Below are 9,812 nucleotides of genomic sequence, written 5' to 3'. Positions count from 1 at the left end.
TTCAAGCACCTGCCATCTCTGTGGTTCTCATCCTTGGGCAGACAAGATACCCTCAGACAAAGGCTGCTGATTGGGTATGAGGGATCTCATTTGGAAGGTGTAGCCTATGTAGTTTATCCCTTTGTGAATGTTTTAAATTTCAACTGCTCTAGTGCTGAGCGCCCTGGAAACAATGCCCTTGATTCCAATGGGGGTTGGGTCAAGGTTTAAAATGGTTTCCAAACATGCTACTAAGCTTCCCCGACCCTGGTGTTGGATTTTTTTTCCACATCAGAGCTGAGAGATGCCCTAGAGGCTATTCCTTTCTCAGGAACTGCCCTCTGTCTCCTTCCCATGATGGCAAACGCTAGCGTTTGCAACATGTCCATCCCATTCAAAACCAATTCATAGCAACTACTGGACAGACTAAGCTGGATTGTACCTCCCAGGCCAACCGTCTCGCAGCAGAGCTCATTCGAAGTAAGCATACACCGATTCAACCAGCCATGGTCCCTCCTTGGGCCATCCTTGGTGGAGGAAGTAGCCAAAATCCTAAAACACACGGATAAATAAGAAAGGGGGGTGGGGGTAGAAATGAGGAAGTGAGCTCTGTTCTCATTGCAACGTATGAGGGAGATATCTACAGAACTTTATCAGATCAAGCCAGTCTTGGTGGCTTCCCCTTGTGTTCCCATATGTCTCAGTTGTGGCTGAAGCCGCTGGTAGACTTACTAGGCACCATCCCAGACAGACAAACATTTCGCAGTTTAATAAAGGAAGCAGAAGGTCTCGTTCTCACAGCAGCCAGAGTCATCCTTAGGACTGATGAGGTCCTACACAGTACTATTAAAGTGGTGCCCCTATGCTCGATGACAGCTCCAGGGACAGGGATGATTTTAGAGAAGTGATTTTATAATCTTCAACTACACACTAATGAAATATTTTCAAGGAAATTTTAAACTGAGATCCTGTCCACTAACACAGTAAATTCAGAAATTGACGGTATGTGCCTGTTAATGGGCCTCATTACCACTGGAATGACTCTTTCACTGGTTCACTGTTCTGCTAATAGCTATTTCGCTTCTAAGATAACTAGCTCATCTCCAGAAGAGTCACCAGGCTGCAGCAGCTGCAGAACAGGGATAGGAGAAGGTGGATGGGTGGAGACTAAGACCCAGAGGTGCCCCACATTTCAGGAGCCCTGTGCAGCTGTGTGTTGTGTATGGGGAAGAACATCCATTCCTTTGTCTGGCAGCTCTCTCAGATGTTAGAGCCTGGGCTTTTCAGTGACAATGCCGTGGGCTCTGTGAACAGGGCTGGCCAGTGGCTGGTGGTACAACTCTCACTGCTCTCTATAGGTATCTCCTATTTCAGGGAGGAGTCTGGGATTGAATCACAGATGGCAATTTCTCTTTCAGACTGCTGGGCGGGTGGGAGATTCTTTTCACCATTCCCTCCCAATATTTGGTCTTTGTCACTGATGGGTCCCTTCATTTGCCATTAACAGGAGATGGGTGGGGAAAGCTTCCACCTCAGCCCAGTCACCTGCACCTCCAGTCCAACCATGTACAGCAATGCCAGTTGACTTGGCTAGGGGCATGGGAAGAGACATCATTAATCTGCTTTTCTACCCTGGCTGTGCTGAGCCAAGCAGGGCACTGGCTGAAATACTAAGTCAAGGCAGGTGGGTCATGACCAGGGTTCCTGCTAATTTTTTCCATCCATGGGCAGAATAAATGCTGTTCTGTGCACCAAAGCATGTGGGGGTGTGCGCCTCCAGTAGAAACACACACTTCCAGTTGTGGGTGCTGTGGGCACTCTGCTAATAAGCTGGGCAGCACTTGACACTCCTGGGTGGTTGCCCAAGAGCTCAGCTTATAGGGAACAATGTCCATGACCATGTGACAGGTGCCAACAGGCCTTGCCTGACTCCTTTGCTGGATCTGGGGGAGCCTAACTTGTCTATGCAGTGGGCAATAAGCAGGGCAGTCAGGCAGATGGCCCAGTCCTCAGAGAGTCCCACACAGCACTGGGGAATGCTGGAAATATTGTCCAATGCACTTTCTGCTGAAAGGAGACAGACGGGTTGGCTTTTTTTTTTTTTTTAAACTCCAAAGCTAAAACTGACCCTCCCTACTCTGTAGACAGCTTGTGGGAGTGCTGTGGTAGCTGAGTTATCTAGGTTGTCTCCATGACAACCCTTCTATCCACAGCACACCCACCCGCTGCTGGGCCCCCCGCCCGCATACCCCAGAGAACAGTGAAACACGGCAACCTCCGTTCAATTATGGCAATGCCTCTCACGGCAGCTGGGGCAGGGGAAGCAGGGAGTCTGCTGCTGCTGCCTGTAGATCATGCACAGGGCCTGTAAACACACAGTCTGGCAGGATGTGCAGCGGGAGACCAACTGCCAGTGCTCGTAGCAAGGTGGTCTGGTGAAGGAAGTTGCTGTCTCTAGAGCACCTTGAGTATCTGAGCACGGGGGAAGGGAAATGTGAAATCCAGGGGCACTTTCATGAAGAGAATAACTGAAATTATTTAAAAATACTCAGAAATTGTTGCGGTCCCAATCCATTGCCAGGCTAGGCTTAAAATGTACAAATACAGGTTGAACCTCTCTCATCCAGCACCCTCGGGACCTGACTGATGCCAGATGAGAGAATTTGCCAGACCACAGGAGGTCAATGTTGCCTAGCAGCCTTAACTACACTTCCACTGCTTATTGGGCTCTTGGCAGACATTTAGGGGTAAATGACAGCTGCATAACAGCACTGAACACTGAGAGCCAGGACTGGTGGCTGGAAACAAACTTTATGGGCTGACCAGAAAATTGGCCACACGTGACAAGTGGTTGCCCAGCTAACTAAAATCATGCCAGATCATGGATGTTGCTGGATGAGAGAGTTCCAGATTAGAGGGGTTCAACCTGTACATCTCCACAGAGACCAGAGGGTATTTTGTAACTTACTCACAAAACCCTGAAAGAACCAGGAACAGGTCCTGGGACACAGATGGGTGCATGGGCATTTCAGAGGCAGCAGTGCTTCCCAGCTAGTCAGACAGGCTGGAGAGGTATTTTTGGATTCTTACCAGATCTTTTTGCCATCTGAATGCTGAAGAACCTTTGGCCACGTGAGCGGGGCAGAGGGCGGTGTAATCCACTTCTTGCGGATATCGATATTAAAACTATTCAGGGACGTTACCACTGCAAAACCAACGTCAGAACGGTGACTGGGGTTAGCACTCAGAACACAGCCTCCTGAGCTAATGCTTTCCCATGGCTCCTTTCCCTACCTGCTCCCTGCCCCCATGCAATGTGGCTAGAGTAGAAACCATTAACAGAAGCCCGAGTCCTCTTCTTGGTTTAGAATAAAGAGAATAAATGAAGCTTATCTTCATCAGTTCATTAGGAAAAGGACACAGTAACTCAAAATCCTATTGTAGGACACAACATGGCCCTGCAATACTTCACTTTAAATCAGGGACAGGCAGCCAGGAACAGTGGGTGTGTTGCATGAGTGGCCCTCAACCTTAGTGGGCCGCAGCAGATGACTAGGATTCCACCTGCAGCGCTGTGGTCCCCCCTCCACGCATCCCCTCCCCACATACTTACCTGCACCTCCCCCACCCTTCCAGCACTCCCAGAGACCAAAGCATTGCCTATGTATTGTGTTTCCCTTTGGCTTTGCGTGGGTGTCACAGCAGACTACAAACAGCAGGCTTGTATGGTCTCCTTATTGCAAAGCCATTCCCACAGGCAAAGCTACACTTTGAAGAAATGTGGGACTTAACTGAGAGACTGTAGCTCCACAATTCACACCAGAGCACTGAGAGTCCAGCGGGTTCATCCTGTTTGAGGGTGCATACCAGGGCTTTGAATTTCTGAAGTAAGAGTAGGGGTGGTGCTGGGTATGCTGCTAGAATTGCAAATGCATCTTTAGGCCTACTGCAGATCTAATAGTACCACATGATTCCAAGACCCCTTTCACTAGAAAATCTTTATAAAACTGCTTTATAGAATTATTTCCCCCACCCCCCAAATGCAGCCATCTCTGGACTAGTCACACAGACAACCAGTGCATACAGCACACTAGCAGAGGGGAATGGAGAAACTATCACCATGGCGCAAACCTCTATTCTGATGAATACCATGGAATTGCTTAAAACGGAGAGGTGGCAAGGGTTGGAGGGACAAAAAGTCTACATCTGAACAGCAGCATTATTTTGAAATAACCCATTCCAGAATAACTATTCCAAAATAGCTTAGATCAAAATAACACCGCTACACACAAGAACGCATTCTGAAATTGCACCCTGCTATTTCAAAATAGCATGTCCAGACACACCACACCTATTTGGAAACAAACCATAATGGCATCAAATGGCACTATTTCAAAATAGCCCTGTGTCTTAACAGCCCCTATTTTGAAATAGGTGTTATTCCTCCTGCAATCTTTATTGTACTCAAATACCCAGAAGTGAAAGCAGCTGCACTTTTATTAAGTAAATTTTGGGGTATTTTTTTCCATCTCTGATGTTAACCTAATGTTAATATCCTAACAGAATACACCTAACAGGCAATACTCTGCTTTTCAATGTCTGACCTATACGAACTATTTCAGGAGCAGGCACTCTAACACACAAATTACATTTAAAGAACTTTAAGGTTGCAAAATCAAATCACTCAGAATTTAGGACATGCCAGAATGTTACCTGGGCACTCTTTATTCAGTCCTCTTGTAATTATGCATTCTGATGCATGTGCCGTTTTTCCCTCCGGACCCCTGCTTCACTCAGTGCACAGGGTGGACAATGTTTACCCTGGGAATAATTACGCAAAATTTCTTTTTATTCTCATAATTCAGTGTGTGACCTCAAGATACATTCGGCACACACAAGCCAAATCCTACAAATTATTAATTTCCTCGTGGACTCTTCCATGGTACCTTCGCTGTGATAACTTAAGAGTTTCACATGCATCTCTGAATTTATCTTCATGCACACTGGTGAGGTGCAATGGCCAGATTAGTCCCATTTTATTAATGGAGGACTGAATCACAGAGATCAAAGCCAAAATTCTCAACATCCACTAATTTGGGGTGCTTAACATGAGCTTATTCTTCTGCACATTTAGCATTTTTACGGGGCTTCGTGCATTCACATGCCTCGTCCAGACAGCTTCAGTTCCAGCTCTGTGTGGCCGGTGCTTCTGCAATCAGACCACACAGTCTCAAATTCAGCACCCATAAAATAAGGAACACAGTTAGCGGCCATCTGCAAGAAGCGTAGCCCAAATGACTTGTTCAGCATCAGGCTAGCAAAAGAATAGACAGAGTCCAGTTTTCCAGGGGACCATTCAACTTCTTTAACCAGGAGACCATCCTCTCTCTTCCTGTCATCTCCTGCCTTATCACACTACACATCTTAGAACTTCTGCAACAAACGAGGAAGGGATTTTATAGACAATAGTCTCCTACACAATCCTGATTCATCCGCATGGCATGTTGCAGCTAGTGCACTGTATATGTTCATGTCAACATTATAACAAAACACACATCCAGAAGGTGGCTAAACTAGGTTAGCAGTACTCCCTCCCCTCTTTTCCTCTCCTTCCCCTCCTGAGTCGAGTCAGGCTGATTTCACCTGCTCCTCCAGGGTGCACGGGGGCCAAACAGCAGGGGCATGAAAAACTGAGAAGACAGTCTCCCCTGTCTCATTTCGGGTGCTTGGGGACAAAAGAGCTCAGCTCCAGTGAGCAGCTCAGAAATGAAGCCTCCTCAATTGCTCTCTGCCAACGGTGTTTCAACCTGTGGTGTACACACCCATGGGTGGGGGGCACATTCTACATCCAAGATTTCAAAAGCGGCCTGCACCTCCACTGAAAATGTTTGTTTTCCAAACGAAAAAAGCTTGAAAACCACTGCTCTATGCAGACAGGACACAGGCAGTCCATTCAGCACAGATGAACTGCACAGGAATAGAGGACAAGTGCAGATGCAATCTTCAGAGAATTTACCTCACAAACAGTAATTTTTTAGAGGCTTATTGCTTGGCCAAATTTGGGGGAATTTTCACAGGGCTGACAAGCAACAAATCTTCGACCTCTGCTGACAAAATTTCAAGCCTCCGATCCAAAGCAAACAGGCACTCAGTTAAATGATTTTAAAAAATTCTCTAAACTGGGCAAAATGCCATATTTGTCACTAATTTCATTCTCAGAAATGACTGAACAAGTATTATGAAAAACTTCCACAAAATAAATCATATCGACCTCTGCTGACAAAATTTCAAGCCTCCGATCCAAAGCAAACAGTCACTCAGTTAAATGATTTTAAAAAATTCTCTAAACTGGGCAAAATGCCATATTTGTCACTAATTTCATTCTCAGAAATGACTGAACAAGTATTGTAAAAAACTTCCACAAAATAAATCATCAGCCTGAGACAACCACTAGCATGACAAATTTCAAACTGAATGGCAAAAGTTTGCCATAGTTGTAAGCAACTGAAAACAAGATCTTTTAACAGTCTCTATAAGAACTGTGATGTTTTTGGACTTCTCTGAAGTACTGAAAAATGTCAAAAGTCATTTAGAGTAGGTTTTTAAATAGCTATTTGTCTTCATTTATATTTAACTTCTTACACCTAGAAATTCAAAGTGAATTTTCTAATTCAGATCTGCCTCTTATTTATATTATCAATTCTTATGTTCAAATACAGAGCTGAGAAATAGGTTCTCTTTTTTCATCCTTAACACTTGATTCGAGTTCAGCCAGCCAAGTCTCTTGGGTAACAAATTTCTGAACTCATTCCCAGCTGGCAAAGAAATGTATCTCAAAGAATGCTCATAAAAGAGAGTTTGTGGACATAAGGACATTGGTCCATGCACCACTCTCCATTATACCAGTGTACATACAGTAACCTGGCTGACTAAATACTCATATTTGCCTCTGTAAATGAGAGCACAATTTTCCTCTGTTGATTTATCATGGTTATGTAGTGCAATCTTAAAATCCAGACACTTACATGATCCTCACTATTAGGTATCTGTCTCCTTATGACAGTGGAGGTCAATGGATTTCATGAACATTAACTTTTTCTAGAGAATTTCAAGAACCACAAGACACTGAAATTACCTCTCCCTTAATCCCAGCACCGTTTGCTGATCATGCTGAAATACTAGAAAACCAATTGTTTTGCAACAAGGACTTTCATACAGTGCATGTACAACAAGTGCTGAAATCTTCAAATTTCAAAACAAGCTGCAGGCATAAAGCATTTTACTCAGTCAAATTATGTGACTGCCTCAGATCCTTAGAATCACAATTGTCTTTTCACAGTCCAACACTTGTGTTATCTAATTTAGGAGGGCAGAAAATAAATACAGTTCACTTACTTATTAAAAAGAGAAGGCCTGGAAGGGACCACATAACTCTGTTCCTAGCATTCATGTGAACAACGCAGGGCTGTAGAGACAATAACTGTACTCTGCCGGCAGATGACTGTCACAGAACTTCTGGTTGTCAAGACACAAGTGAGGCAAGCCTGCTGTGGATTTCCTAATTGAAGTTTCAGGTGCCTTTGCTCACAAAATTACACTTAAACATAGAATAGCAACAGAGAGATAGCCGTGTTAGTCTGTACTCCAACAAAACAAAGCAGCAGAAATGTAGCACTTTAAAGACTAACAAAATGATTTATTCGGTGATGAACTTTCATGGGACAGACCCACTTCTTCAGACAATTTCATTTCCAATACAGACTGACATTTATAAAAGTACAGAGGACCAAAAAAAAAAAATTGAAATAAAAACTGACAAATCAAATAGTATTGAAGGAAGGGGGTGAGTGGTGGGAGGATGTTACTGTCCTGTGTGAGATCATTACAAGCATGAAAGAAAGGGAAGCAGTCCTTGTAATGCATGAGGTAGTTGAGGTCTCTGTTCATACCACGTGTTAATGTGTCGAATTTGAATATGTGCTTTTACTCACAAATCTCTCGCTCTAATCTGTTGTTAAATTCTCTGTGTTCCAGGATACAAATTCTCAGGTCTTTAACAGAATGGCCCACTCCATTGAAGTGTTCGCTGACAGGCTTATGTGTATTGCGTTTCTTGATGTCTGCTCCGTGTCCATTTATTCTTTGGAGAAGGTTTTGCCCCATCTGTCCCATGTACATAGTGTCAGGGCATTGTTGGCACATAATAGCATACATAATGTTGCTGGAAGTGCACAAGAATGTGCCTTTGATCTTGTAACTAACATGGTTAGGTCCAGTGATGGTATCCCCAGAATAAATATGTGGACAAAGTTGTCAGCAGGGTTTGTTGCAAGGAAGAGTTTCAGGATTCATATTACTGTGGTGTAGCCTATGATTGCTGGTGAGAATCTCTCTCAGGTTAGGAAGTTGTCTATAGGAAAGGTCAGGCCTGTCACCTAGAGCCTTCTGGGTATTCATCCGACCCTGTCAATTTTTTTTTTTTTTTTTTTTTTACTTCTCTCCATGGGTAATTCAGTTTTATAAATGCTTGGTAGAGGTCTTGTAGTTTTTCGTCTCTGTCAGGTTCAGAGCAGATGCAATTGTATCTAAGGGCTTCACTGTAAATGACAGATCATGAGGTATGAGCTGCATGGAAGCTGGAGGCATGTAGGTAAGTGTAGCAGTCAGTGGGTTTCCAGTAGAGAGTGGTGTCGATGTGACCACCAGAGATTTGTACTGTAGTATCCAGGAAGTGTATTTCTTGTGTGGAATAGTCAAGGCTGAGATTGATGGTAGGATGCAGGTTGCTAAAATCTCTGTGGAATTCTTCAGTCTCTTTATTATGAGTCCAAATGATAAAGATGTTATCCATGTACATTTCCAGGATACCACAGTACAAATCACTGATGGCCACATTGACACCACCCTCTACCGGAAACTGAATTGGTAGTGCTACTAGATAATGCTGAGCTCCTGTGATCCAGCAAATTCTCTAATTTGGCACTGGTCAGGTCCTGAGGGTGCTGGACTATATAGGTTCAACCTGTATATAACTACCTTCCTCTTTTTTAGCTCCTGTACATTAAAGGATGTGGTTTGCTCATTGGCCTACTAAAACCCAGGGTTGTGAGCTCAGTCCCTGAGGAGGCCATTTAGGGACTGGGGCAAATAGATGTCAGGGATGGTGCTTGGTCCAGCCAAGAAGGCAGGGGACTGGATGACTTCCAAAGGTCCCTTCCAGTTCTAAGAGATGCGTATCTCCAATTATATATTATATATACATTTTCAAACAGCTAAACTTAGTGGCACAGAGGGGCAGTAAGTATCATTCTGATTTCACAGATAATTTCCTGCTTATTTTGCACAGAGGTAATTGCACCAGAAGAAACCGAGATGGCTATATTAATCACTGAATGGAGATAGTCACACATGAGGTATTCTTGTGGGGCCACACTGTGACTCAGACAGCCACAGAAGAAGCCTTCTGAGAAATGAGGAGTTTAAAAAAGCTGCAGAAGAGCAATTTTTAAAAAAAGCTTTTTTAGAATGTAATTATGTTCCTAATGGCTGCGAAACTAACTGCTAGTCATGAAATACAGTTTGCCTCAGAGGTCTGCAAGCTGAATCAGTGCAAAACTAATTCCTTGCAGCTTGTGCAGACTCAGCTGCAGCACCTAGTTTTTCAAAGCTTGTCTCTCAGAGGCTGAGATCCCCTAAAACCACTAAATGAATAGTATGTTGTAGTAAGAGTGTGTGTTTGGGGTGGGGAGGAAGTGGAGTTCTCTGAGGCTCTACTTAAGAATAACCAATTCTATAGCATTATGACCTCCTGAAAGATCTGCTTTTCCCTTTAC

This window comes from Carettochelys insculpta, chromosome 19, assembly GCF_033958435.1.
Source record: "Carettochelys insculpta isolate YL-2023 chromosome 19, ASM3395843v1, whole genome shotgun sequence".
Lineage (NCBI taxonomy): Eukaryota > Metazoa > Chordata > Testudines > Carettochelyidae > Carettochelys > Carettochelys insculpta.
Note: the sequence above shows the minus strand (reverse complement) of the source record.